Below are 12365 nucleotides of genomic sequence, written 5' to 3' on the forward strand. Positions count from 1 at the left end.
CTGATTTCTGGGGAAACCTGATTTCTACTAAGGAATGGCTAAATGCCAGTGCCACAGGAATCAACAAAGTTCAAATGCTATGCCTACAACCTGGTTCTCTCCACCTCACAGCTCAGCTGTTCTCTCTTTCTCTCTGAGTGTTGACTTAATTCTCAAATAGAATAGTTCTTCTCTCATGGTTACAAGAAGGTTGCAGCACTCCCAGATTTCACATCCTCCATGTTTAATGCGCAATAGGAAAAAGAAAGTTTCTTTTTTCCAATAATTAGGCAAAAATGTCCAGTCTAACTCTCAAAGTGAGTTGTGTTCATCACAGCAGACCAATTACTGTAGCCAAGTGGTGGGGTTTGTTGAGTGGTTAAGTCAATCAGGGCCTACCTGAGGGATTAGGGTAAGGTAAGTAGATCCAAATAATATAAGCTGAGAATAAATGAAGGGTAAATTCACACCAAAAAAAATGAGACAATTTGAAAGAAGGGAGAATCACTGTGGATGCCAGGTTACCAAAAATGATGAATTTCTAATACAAATCCCAAATTTGTTCACCCTTCACCTTTCTTCCAAATTCCAGGCTTGTATATTCAACAGCATATTTGGTATTTAATATTGCATATCTCCAGACATTTCAAACTTTAAATGTTCCAAAATGAATCGCCCATGGAACTCAGATCTGGAGGTGGGAAGTGCTTCTTTTGCTTTTTACTGTGGCTCCCAAACCTTATCCTAACTCTCCTCCTATAAAGCCCCATAATCTTCGATGTGGACCAGGATATTTTAGCACTAGCTTCTTCTCCTTGTTGCTGTCACCTGCCAAACCCCTAGGCTGTAACCTTCACAGGTGCTGATGACTCTGGCACCTGTCTTATAGTCTACTTGTACCAATACTCCTATCAACATAAGTAGTGTTGTCAACATTCACAGTGATGACCCACCTAACAACTTACACTCTCAGTTTCTCAACCTCCAATGATCCTTCCTTCCAATGATCAATTTACCACTCTATCTCAACCACCCACTCACTCCCAAGGTAAAGACTGTCTTTAACAACTGTACTGCCTCCAAAATCCCAAATGCCAGAACCTTATTCTCTAGCCCTCCCATGTCCTATCACTTCTAGTCTTTGCACAGAAGCTCTTTTTTGATCTTAATAAAGTTTTCAGTACAGAAACACCATCCCTTTCATGCTATAAAGCATTCCCTTACCCAGTTTATATTTTTGTTCACCGCTAAAATCATTTCCTTGCAAAAGCCCTTAACTCCTCCAGCCCTTTCTTTCTTCCTTAACTGACAAAGCTTTGACCCTAATTAATCCTACATACTCCACACCTGCACCCAAGTGTCTGAATAGCTCTAGAAAAAGAAAGCTTACAACTTTACTCGCATTACATTTATGGCCATAAATTTCATGGGCACTGCAGACTGCCAGGCAATCCTACTTTACTTCCCTAGTCTGCCTGCTTTTCTCTTCTGCATAATGACAATTCCACATTTCTTTTCTCTTTCTTTTCTTTTGCCAACTTTCCTTTCTCAGTTGATGACCCTACCTCATAATCATTTAAGAAAATACAAATGGTTGAGGATCTCATTTTCTCTACTTATACTTCCCGCTATCAAGCGACACCTGTGGCTTACCATCAGGAGCAGCAGCATCAGGATGTCAACCCACTGAGCGATTTGCAGGTATTGGAGTCACTGAGAAAGATATGACTCATACAGGCACTGAAAGGAACAATGCTTTACTCACCTAGAGAAGAGAGCAAGATCAGTTTCAATAGTGTGCATTGGTCCACCATGGCAGCAGGTCTTGCCTGACAGCTGACATAGGGTGATAGTCTTCACACATCCCTCTTGTGCTACAGGCAAAGGACCCTGTTCCTTTCTCACTGGGAACAGATGGAGCAGTAGGGCTGGACAGGTGTCATATGATATACATTCTTTCAGTAGGATCAAGAAGTACAGATGACGCCCAGAATAGGGAAAGATACTCCCAAATAAGGAGATATGCCCAGCATAGATCGTTAGGGCCCCTTATCTCCATATAAAAATATGTTTCAGACCTGAGACATACTTTCATGCAGCCATGCAAGGGTCAACAGGCTGTGCACAACTGTCTTTCCCAACAGTCCAACCTCCAATCCATATTTGGATGCTGACACAGCAGGTAACGCACATCAAATTTGGTAGGACCACTAACCTGACCAGGATTTAGAGGTGAAGTTGGTTCTTGTGGGGCCTCTGAACAACTCATTATGGATGTAGTTTATCTCAGAGACTCCCTGTCATTTTGAGACAGCATTCCATCTGGGTTACTAGAGAAACAGGCACTTGGGCTTAACTAGGCACTTAACCAGGAACCCCAAGTGCCTGGATCAAGCCAACTAAAGGGATTAAAATGAGTCCAAGGAAACTGTGAGTGTATGATGTTAACTGTCTTCCTGAGTGTGGATCTTTTCCAGCTCAGTTTTTATCCTCCCTGAATTATTGATATATACAGAGCAAGAGGTGTTGGCAATAACACAAAAACACCCTATTCTGCCAGCAAATAATCAAGGGCTATTCCGTTGTCCATCACCACCTTGGCTAGTGAATTCAGCGAGTTTTGTTGGTCTTGGATGTCTTGGAGAAGGTTCGAGTCACTGTGCACTGCCCAGGCCACTACAATGGGAGTGTGGGATGAAAAGGATTTCATTGTGGGGTGGCAAATCCTGCATACTTTGAGCTTGCCACTTCTCACCACAACTGTGCTGATTCTCATCAGTGTTGTCATGCCAGGCAAAGCAGGAATGAGAAGAGGAAAGATTAATATTCCCAACCCATCCCCTCTGCATAAATCTAAACAGGCATGAGCCACCGCACCCAGCCTTGTCTATCCCCCATTTTAACAACGAAAGCTATATTATTCTCTGGGTCAGCCCTGTTCTCTCCGTTTTTTCCCTTTGTCATCCATTGGTTTCCTCTTTTGGTCCTCTAGACATTGCTTCCTATTGTTGAGAACTCCATTCAGCTCAAGTTGTTGGAGACCATTGAAACCATTTTGTTTTTATCCCAAAGATGGACACTCAGTGGAGTTTTTCCATTGCTTCCCCATGATCATTTCAGGAAACAACAGTAGGGATAATGGGGTCTTCAGGTTTGGGGAGACATCTGTCACATGAAGGCTTCCACTGCATCATCCATATCCTGGGAGCAGGGTCACACGGTCAGGTATGACTTTTTTCTTAAGAGTGATTTCGGCTTTATGGACAGTTTTCGAGTAGGTTTTATGAAGTCCCCCACAGTTGGGAAGACCATTATCAAGCTCTTTTCAACCTAGATCAAGAGCAGCTAGGACTCATCTCTATCCCTGTCCTGTTGGTTGTCCTGTTCAATGTAAGCAAAATAATGTTGCAGCAGGGGGTCAGTGGTTAGCTTACCTAGACTGAACCACTCAGTCTGAGACACTAAGGTGTACAATACCTCCTCATTAAACAAGTAACTATTGAAGCCACCTAGGACTCCCCTGGCCTCTGCCCATGTCTGTTTTTCAGTGTTATTATTTCATTATCAAGGAAGATACTCATTTTAAGTTTCATTTTCAGCAACATCATTGATGATTATGTGATAGTGAAAACAGGTCTTACTTGGGACTTGTAAGTGACCACACCAGGAGGAGTTTCCTGTGTGGGGGCCTTTGATTCCCCTCAGGCATTGTCTGCAACTCCTGGGACACAGTGAGAGTTGGCAGATGGTTTGGGAGTGTAAAGCTGGCCAGCCAGAGCCAAGGTATAGTTATCCTATATTTTTCGTAGGGCCCACCTCTTGCATTTCTACCCTCATCCATTGTACCAGTTTATTCTTGTTAACAGGGAGAGTGTCAACATCCCATGTACCCCCCACGCAACCAGAGGGAAGCCAGCAGCTTAGTCAGCCCATCATTCCCTCAGGGAGCTGGCACCATACTGAGATGGCTGCACTGGCAGACCCTGCTTGCTGTGCCAAACTGTCAAGCAAGCAACACCTGTTGCCTACCGTGAGGAGGAGCAGTCCGAGGATGTCATCCCACTGCGTGGTTTGCAGGCAACAGGATCACCAGGAAAGACACAATTCACAGACGTACTGGATAGAACAACACTTTACTCACATAGAGAAGAGACAGAGCGAGATTAGCTTCAATTTGAGTATGGTCCTGCAGTGGGTCTTGCCAGGCAGCTGACACAGCATAATGGTCTGTATGCATCCTACTTGGGCTGTGGGCAAAGGAACCCCTTCCTTCCCAACTAGGTATAGGTAATAGTACTGGGATTGGCCAGGTGCTGTATGCTGCACATATTTTAAGCAGAACAAAGAACAAAGAAGTACACATCAAGCCCGGAACACGGAAAGATACTACCAAATAAGGTGACATGTCCAACTCAGGATGTAATGGCTCCTTATCTCAATGAAAAAAGAGTGTTCCAGGCCCATGTTACAAGGCACACTCATGCAGTCATGCAAGGGTGGACAGGTTGCACATGATAGCCTTTCCCAATACCTGCCTTCTCTTTGAACAAATGAAACAGATGAAGTGTCCCTATTCCAATCAAAGATCTCCATTTGCATTCTGGAAAGGATCTCCTCTTGTCTTCTCCAGGGTTTGGCTCCTATAACTTTTGCCTCTTTGTCCTGCATCATAAATATTCTCCCCCTATTAAATAACTCCCATGAACATATATACTCTAGTATTTCCTATTTACAAAGGAGTCCCTTGTCCTTACATCCCTCTCTACCTAGTGACCCGTTTCTGCCTTCTCACCTCATTCTCACCTCAATCTCTTCAAGTAGACTTCCATCATCATGATTCCACTGGGACTGTGTTTACAAGATCACCAGTGATCTTCATGTTGCCAAATCCAGTGGTCATTTCTGTTCTTACTTGATCTTTCAGAAACATTGAACCAATTCACCTAACTCTTCCTAAAATTTTTTACTTCATTTCTGAGGTATCATGTTCTCCAGTTTTCCCAAGGTGTCTCCTTTGTCGGCTCTTCCTTTTCTACTAGAACTCTAAACTTTGCAGTGTTTCAGGGTCCTGTCCTGGGCTTTTTCCTCTTCTCTATTTATATTTTCTCTGATGATCTCACTCACGTCAGGCTTTAAATTCCTTATTCATGCCAATGACACTCAAGCCCTGACCTCTCCTCTGAACTTCACACTCAAGAACCAAACTGCCTCCTTAATGTTTCCACATACACAAGATATTTTCCCTAATTTAACTCTTTAACTTTACTACTTCTTGGAGTATTCACAAGATTTTCAGTTGGCTGTCCTGCCATGGAACCTAGAATTTACTGGCCAGATCAGATATTGTGGAAAATTTTTTTTAAAAATTAGACTAACAGATAGAATTCCTTTGTTTCTCAGTTGTCATAGAATTCTTTAATTTTTTTAAGGCTATTTTTCTGTTTTGGAATAAGGTAATTATGCCTCCAATACTTAACTTGTTATATGTGTTTCTCCCATGATATAACCAAAACCTTTGTGTACTTTTTTCTTATACATTAATTTTGTAACCAGATCTTTATATTGACTATGTTTTTAAAGTTGTCTACTGTAAGTTATCTGCACACACTATAGTACTAATTCTATTTCTAGGCCACCACTATTGGCTCTTTTTTCCTTTTCTCTCCACACTCATCTGTTCACATAGCTTCAATCTTCCCTTCTACATTAGTGTTTGCCAAATGGTCCTCCTCTAGTGCTGATTTTTCTCTGCCTTCAGGTCCAATTTCTGATGGTCCACTGAACAACTATAACCCACCAATGTTCCACTCAAAAATTAACACAACCAAAATGGAATTATCTTATTTTCCTTGCTCCTAAACCAGTAACTAGCTGCCATTCTCTAAGCCGCCTGGGCTCCACTCCACTTCCTCTCCCGCAGCTCATCATCACATCCTTCATTTCTTACTTCAGCACAGCTACATAATGCCCTGGTGACATGATTATGCATTTAAGGTCGGAAAGACTTGGGAACATTAGTTAACTGAGACCTCCATGCCTCACGTTGCTCATTTCTAATATAAAGTTAAAAATACACACCAGAATTGTCTTGAAGAGTACATGATTTAACGCATACAAGAACCTAACAGCATATAACAAGTGCTCACCATATGTTATACTTTTCCCTACCTTCCATTTCCATGGTCAAAATTATAATGGTGTCCCTCACAATATCTCATTTCTAAACTTTGTAAAAACTTGGGTGGACACTTTTACTTTTTACTAAACTATAAACTCCTTCAAAGTTGATTTTTGTATATTCATATTAGATTTATCTGAAGCACAGTGTACGTACCAGGGGTTCAGTGAACATTTCTTCAAAAAAATGACTAAAGTGATTATCTTATCAGGAAGTTTGTTATAGAATGTAAGAATTTATTTTCAGGCCGGGCGCAGTGGCTCACGCCTGTAATCCCAGCACTTTGGGAGGCCGAGGCGGGCGGATCACGAGGTCAGGAGATCAAGACCATCCTGGCGAACCCGGTGAAACCCCGTCTCTACTAAAAACTACAAAAAACTAGCCGGGCGAGGTGGCGGCGCCTGTAGTCCCAGCTACTTGGGAGGCTGAGGCAGGAGGATGGCGTAAACCCGGGAGGCGGAGCTTGCAGTGAGCTGAGATCCGGCCACTGCACTCCAGCCCGGGCAACAGAGCGAGACTCCGTCTCAAAAAAAAAAAAAAAAAAAAAAAAGAATTTATTTTCAGTATAATGAATACTTTCAAGACACTTTTAATTTCAGTATTGATCTTTATTAAGCCACTTCAAATATTTGGTAGTAATTCGCTTGACTGTTTTAAGTGTGGGAGCAATAACTGATGGCTTCATCCCTCAGTTCATCTTTGTTTCCTGAAGAGATAAACATCTTAAAGGAGTTGTGTACTGACTTTACAGTCATTGTCCACGTTCACAGGAAGGCACTGTTGTCAATTATCAGGCTCTTAGTAAATTTCATTTTTGCATTGCCCTTGTTACAGTTATTAGTTTTTGAGTCAAAAGTAATTCGGGGCTCAGCAAGATGGCCCATGTCTGTAATCCCAACACTTTGGGAGGTCCAGGTGGAACCACTGCTTGAGACCAGCAGTTTGAGATCAGCCTGGTTAACAAAGCAAGATCCTGTCTCAACCAAAAAAATTGGTCGGGTGTGGTAGTACACACCTGTAGTCCCAGCTACTTGGGAGACTGAGGCAGAAGGATCACTTGAGCTGAGGAGTTCCAGGCTGCAGTGAGCTGTGATCACACTACTACACTGCAGCCTGAGTGAGCAAGATCCTGTCCGTATAAAAACAAAAAATAATTACAAGGAAGATTTTAAAAAAAAAAAAAGATTGGAATATATATCACATATGTAGTACCTCTCTTACCCTAAGACAGTGGTTCTCAGATTTCTATATCAATCACTCTATACCTGTGCTGTACAATGCAGTGGCCAGCCACATGTGACAACTGAGCACTTGAAAAGTACAGACCACGCATGCAGGTATATGTTCACTGCAGCACTATTCACAATAGCAAAGATGTGGAATCAACATAAATGCCCATCAATGACAGATTGAATAAAGAAAATGTGGTACATATACACCATGGAATACTATGCAGCCATAAAGAATTAGATCATGTCTTTTGCAGGAACATGGATGGAGCTGGAGCCATCATCCTTAGCAAACTAATGCAGGAACAGAAAACCAAATACGGCATGTTCTCACTTATAAGTGGGAGCTAAATAATGGGAACTCATCAACACAAAAAAGGGAACTACAGACACTAGGGCCTCCTTGAGGGTGGAGGGTTGGAGGATGGAAGCAAGCAGAAAAAATAACTACTGGGTACTAGGCTTAATACCTCAGTGACAAAATAATCTGTAAAAAAAATCCCTGTGATATGAGTTTACCTATATATAGCAAATCTGAGCATGTGTCCACAAACCGAAAAGTTAAAAAATAATAAATGTACAGACCAAATTGAGATGTATGTTAAAAATGTACACCTGATTTAATTTACTGCATACAAAAAACAAATGGAAAATATTTCAATAATTTGTATATTGTTTCTATGTCAAAATAAAAAACTTTGATTATATTTGCATTAGGTAGAACAGAACTAATTTCTTTTTTTTTTTTTTTTTTGAGACAGGGTCTGGCTCTGTCACCTCAGGAATGCAGAGGTACAATCTCAGCTCACTGCAACCTCTGCATCCTGGGCTCAAGCTCTGCTCTCATTTCAGCCACACCCCCGGCTAATTTTTCTTCTTTTTTTTTTTTTTTTTTTTTTTTGTAGAAACGGAGTTTTGCTATGTTGCCCAGGCTGGTCTCAAACTCCTGAGCTCAAGCAATCCACCCCTTTTGGCTTCCCGAAGCGCTGGGCTTATAGGCACGAACCACCACCCCAGGACATCTGATCCTTTCTACGTTTTAAAAATGTGTGGCCGGTCGCAGTGGCTCACGCCTATAATCCCAACATTTTGGGAGGCCGAGGCGGGTGGATCATGAGGTCAGGATATCGAGACCATCCTGGCTAACATGGTGAAACCCTGTCTCTACTAAAAATGTAAAAATAAAAATAAAAATGAATTAGCCGGGCGTGGTGGCCGAGGCCTGTAGTCCCAGCTACTCCGGAGGCTGAAGCAGGAGAATGCCATGAACCCGGGAGGCGGAGCTTGCAGTAAGCCGAGATCGCGCCACTGCACTCCAGCCTGGGCGACAGAGCAAGACTCCATCTCAAAAAAAAAAAAAAATGTGGCTAGGCCAGGCACTGTGGCTCATGCCTGTAATCCCAGCACTTTGGGAGGCTGAGGCAGGTGGATCACAAGGTCAGGAGATCTACACCATCCTGGCTAACACGATGAAAACCCCTCTCTACTAAAAATACAAAAGATTAGCCGGGTGTGGTGGCCGGCTCCTGTAGTCCCAGCTACTTGGGAGGCTGAGGCAGAAGAATGGCGTGAACCCGGGAGGCAGAGCAAGTAAGCCGAGATGGCGCCAGTGCACTCCAGCCTGGGTGACACAGCGAGGCTCTAAAAAGGTCTTTGACAAAATTCAACAGCTCTTCATATTAAAAACTCTCAATAAACCAGGTACTGATGGAACGTATCTCAAAATAATAAGAGCTATTTATGACAAACCCACAGCCAATATCATAATGAATGGGCAAAAACTGGAAGCATTCCCCTTAAAAACTGGCACAAGACAGGGATGCCCTCTCTCACCACTCCTATTAAACATAGTGTTGGAAGTTCTGGCCAGGGCAATCAGGCAAGAGAAAGAAATAAAGGGTATTCAATTAGGAAAAGAAGTCAAATGGTCCCTGTTTGCAGCTGACATGATTGTCTATTTAGAAAACCCCATTGTCTCAGCTCAAAATCTCCTTAAGCTGAAAAGCAACTTCAGCAAAGTCTCAGGATACAAAATCAATGTGCAAAAATCACAAGCATTCTTATACACCAATAACAGACAAACAGAGAGCCAAATCATGAATGAACTCCCATTGACAATTGCTTCAAAGAGAATAAAATACCTAGGAATCCAACTTACAAGGGATGTAAAGGACCTCTTTAAGGAGAACTACAAACCACTGCTCAATGAAATAAAAGGGGACACAAACAAATGGAAGAACATTCCATGCTCATGGATAGGAACAATCAATATCATGAAAATGGCCATACTGCCCAAGGTGATTTACAGATTCAATGCCATCCCCATCAAGCTACCAATGAGTTTCTTCACAGAATTGGAAAAAACCACTTTAAAGATCATATGGAAGCAAAAAAGAGCCCGCATTGCCAAGACAATCCTAAGTCAAAAGAACAAAGCTGGAGGCATCACGCTACCTGACTTCAAACTATACTACAAGGCTACAGTAACCAAAACAGCATGGTACTGGTACCAAAACAGAGATACAGACTAATGGAACAAAACAGAAGCCTCAGAAATAATGCCACACATATACAACCATCTGATCTTTGACAAACCTGACAAAAACAAGAAATGGAGAAAGGATTCCCTATTTAATAAATGGCGCTGGGAAAATTGGCTAGCCATAAGTAGAAAGCTGAAAGTGGATCCCTTCCTTACTCCTTATACAAAAATTAATTCCAGATGGATTAGAGACAAATGTTAGACCTAAAACCATAAAAACCCTAGAAGAAAATCTAGGCAATACCATTGAGGACACAGGCATGGGCAAGGACTTCATGATTAAAACACCAAAAGCAACGGCAACAAAAGCCAAAATTGACAAATGGGATCTAATTAAACTAAAGAGCTTCTGCACAGCAAAAGAAACTATCATCAGAGTGAACAGGCAACTACAGAATGGGAGAAAATTTTTGCAATCTACTCATCTGACAAAGGGCTAATACCCAGAACCTACGAAGAACTTAAACGAATTTACAAGAAAGAATCAAACAACCTCATCAAAAAGTGGTCAAAGGATATGAACAGACACTTCTCAAAAGAAGACATTTATGCAGCCAACAGACATGAAAAAATGCTCATCATCACTCACCATCAGAGAAATGCAAATCAAAACCACAATGAGATACCATCTCACACCAGTTAGAATGGCAATCATTAAAAAATCAGGAAACAAAAGGTGCTGTAGAGGATGTGGAGAAATAGGAACACTTTTACACTGTTGGTAGGACTGTAAACTAGTTCAACTATTGTGGAAGAGTGTGGTGATTCCTCAAGGATCTAGAACTAGAAATACCATTTGACCCAGCGATCCCATTACTGGGGATATACCCAAAGGATTATAAATCATGCTGCTATAAAGACACATGCACACGTATGTTTACTGCGGCACTATTCACAATAGCAAAGACTTGGAACCAACCAAGACGTCCATCAATGACAAACTGGATTAAGAAAATGTGGCACATATACACCATGGAATACTATGCAGCCATAAAAAAGGATGAGTTTGTGTCCTTTGTAGGGACATGGATGCAGCTGGAAACCATCATTCTCAGCAAACTATCGCAAGAACGGAAAACAAAACACCACATGTTCTCACTCATAGGTGGGAACTGAACAATGAGATCACTTGGACACAGTAAGGGGAACATCACACACCGGGGCCTCTTGTGGGGTTGGGGAGCGGGGAGGGAGAGCATTAGGAGATATACCTAATGTAAATGACGAATTAATGGGTGCAGCACACCAACATGGCACATATATACATATGTAACAAACCTGCACAATTGTGCACATGTATCCTACAACATAAAGTATAATAAAAAAAAAATAGGCTGGGCGCGGTGGCTCACGCCTGTAATCCGAGCACTTTGGGAGGCCGAGGTGGGCAGATCAAGAGGTCAGGAGGTCGAGACCATCCTGGCTAACACGGTGAAACCCCGTTTCTACTAAAAATACAAAAAATGAGCCGAGCTTGGTGGCGGGCGCCTGTAATGCCAGCTACTCGGGAGGTTGAGGCAGGAGAATGGCGTGAGCCCTGGAGGCAGAGCTTGCAGTGAGCAGAGATCACGCCACTGCACTGCAGCCTGGGGGACACAGCAAGACTCCGTCTCAAAAAAATAAAATAAAATAAATAATTTTTTTTAAAGTGGCTACTAGTACTTTTTTTTTTTTTTTTTTTTGAGACAGAGTCTCGCTTTGTTGTCCAGGCTGGAGTGCAGTGGCAGGATCTCGGCTCCGCCTCCCAGGTTCACACCATTCTCCTGCCTCAGTCTCCCGAGTAGCTGAGACTACAGGCACCCGCCACCACGCCCGGCTAATTTTTTGTATTTTTAGTAGAAACAGGGTTTCACCGTGTTAGCCAGGATGGTGTCGATCTCCTGACCTCGTGATCCGCCTGCCTCGGCCTCCCAAAGTGCTGTGATTACAGGCGTGAGCCACCGCATCTGGCAACATGTACATTTTTAATTACTTGTGCAGCTTGCATTTGTGGTTCATATTATATTCCAATTGGACAGTATTGCCTCTAATGCTTGTTTAAAATGTGGATTTTGGGTCCCACTTTTGAACATCATGCTTTCAAAGTTCCAGGTTCAGGCCCAGAATTTTGATATTTTTTAGCTTACCAGATTTTAACTGGTAAGTCAGGGTAAGGAATCACTGTTTTACATGGCTTTTGACCAGGTGATGTTTGTGGTCTTCAGCATGGCAGAAACCCTATCTCTACGAAAAATACAAAAAATTACAAGGCGTGGTGGTGCATGCCTGTAGTCCCACATAGTTGGTGGGCTGAGGCAGGAGGATTACTTGATCCCAAGAGGTTGCAGTGAACCGAGATAGAGCCACTGCACTCCAGTCTGCGTGACAAAGTGAGACCTTGTCTGGGAAAAAAAAAAAAAGAAGTCATCTATATGTACTGATATGGAAAGATGTTTAT

General features: G+C 42.4%; 1 pseudogene; it reads right to left on the bottom strand.

The window, feature by feature from the left end:
- LOC100424292 (uncharacterized) overlaps window positions 1-2248 on the bottom strand; it is a 59039-nt pseudogene extending 56791 nt beyond the window's left edge.
- Window positions 2249-12365: the final 10117 nt, after the last annotated feature.

This window comes from Macaca mulatta, chromosome 4 (genome assembly GCF_049350105.2).
Source record: "Macaca mulatta isolate MMU2019108-1 chromosome 4, T2T-MMU8v2.0, whole genome shotgun sequence".
Classification (NCBI taxonomy): Eukaryota; Metazoa; Chordata; class Mammalia; order Primates; family Cercopithecidae; genus Macaca; species Macaca mulatta.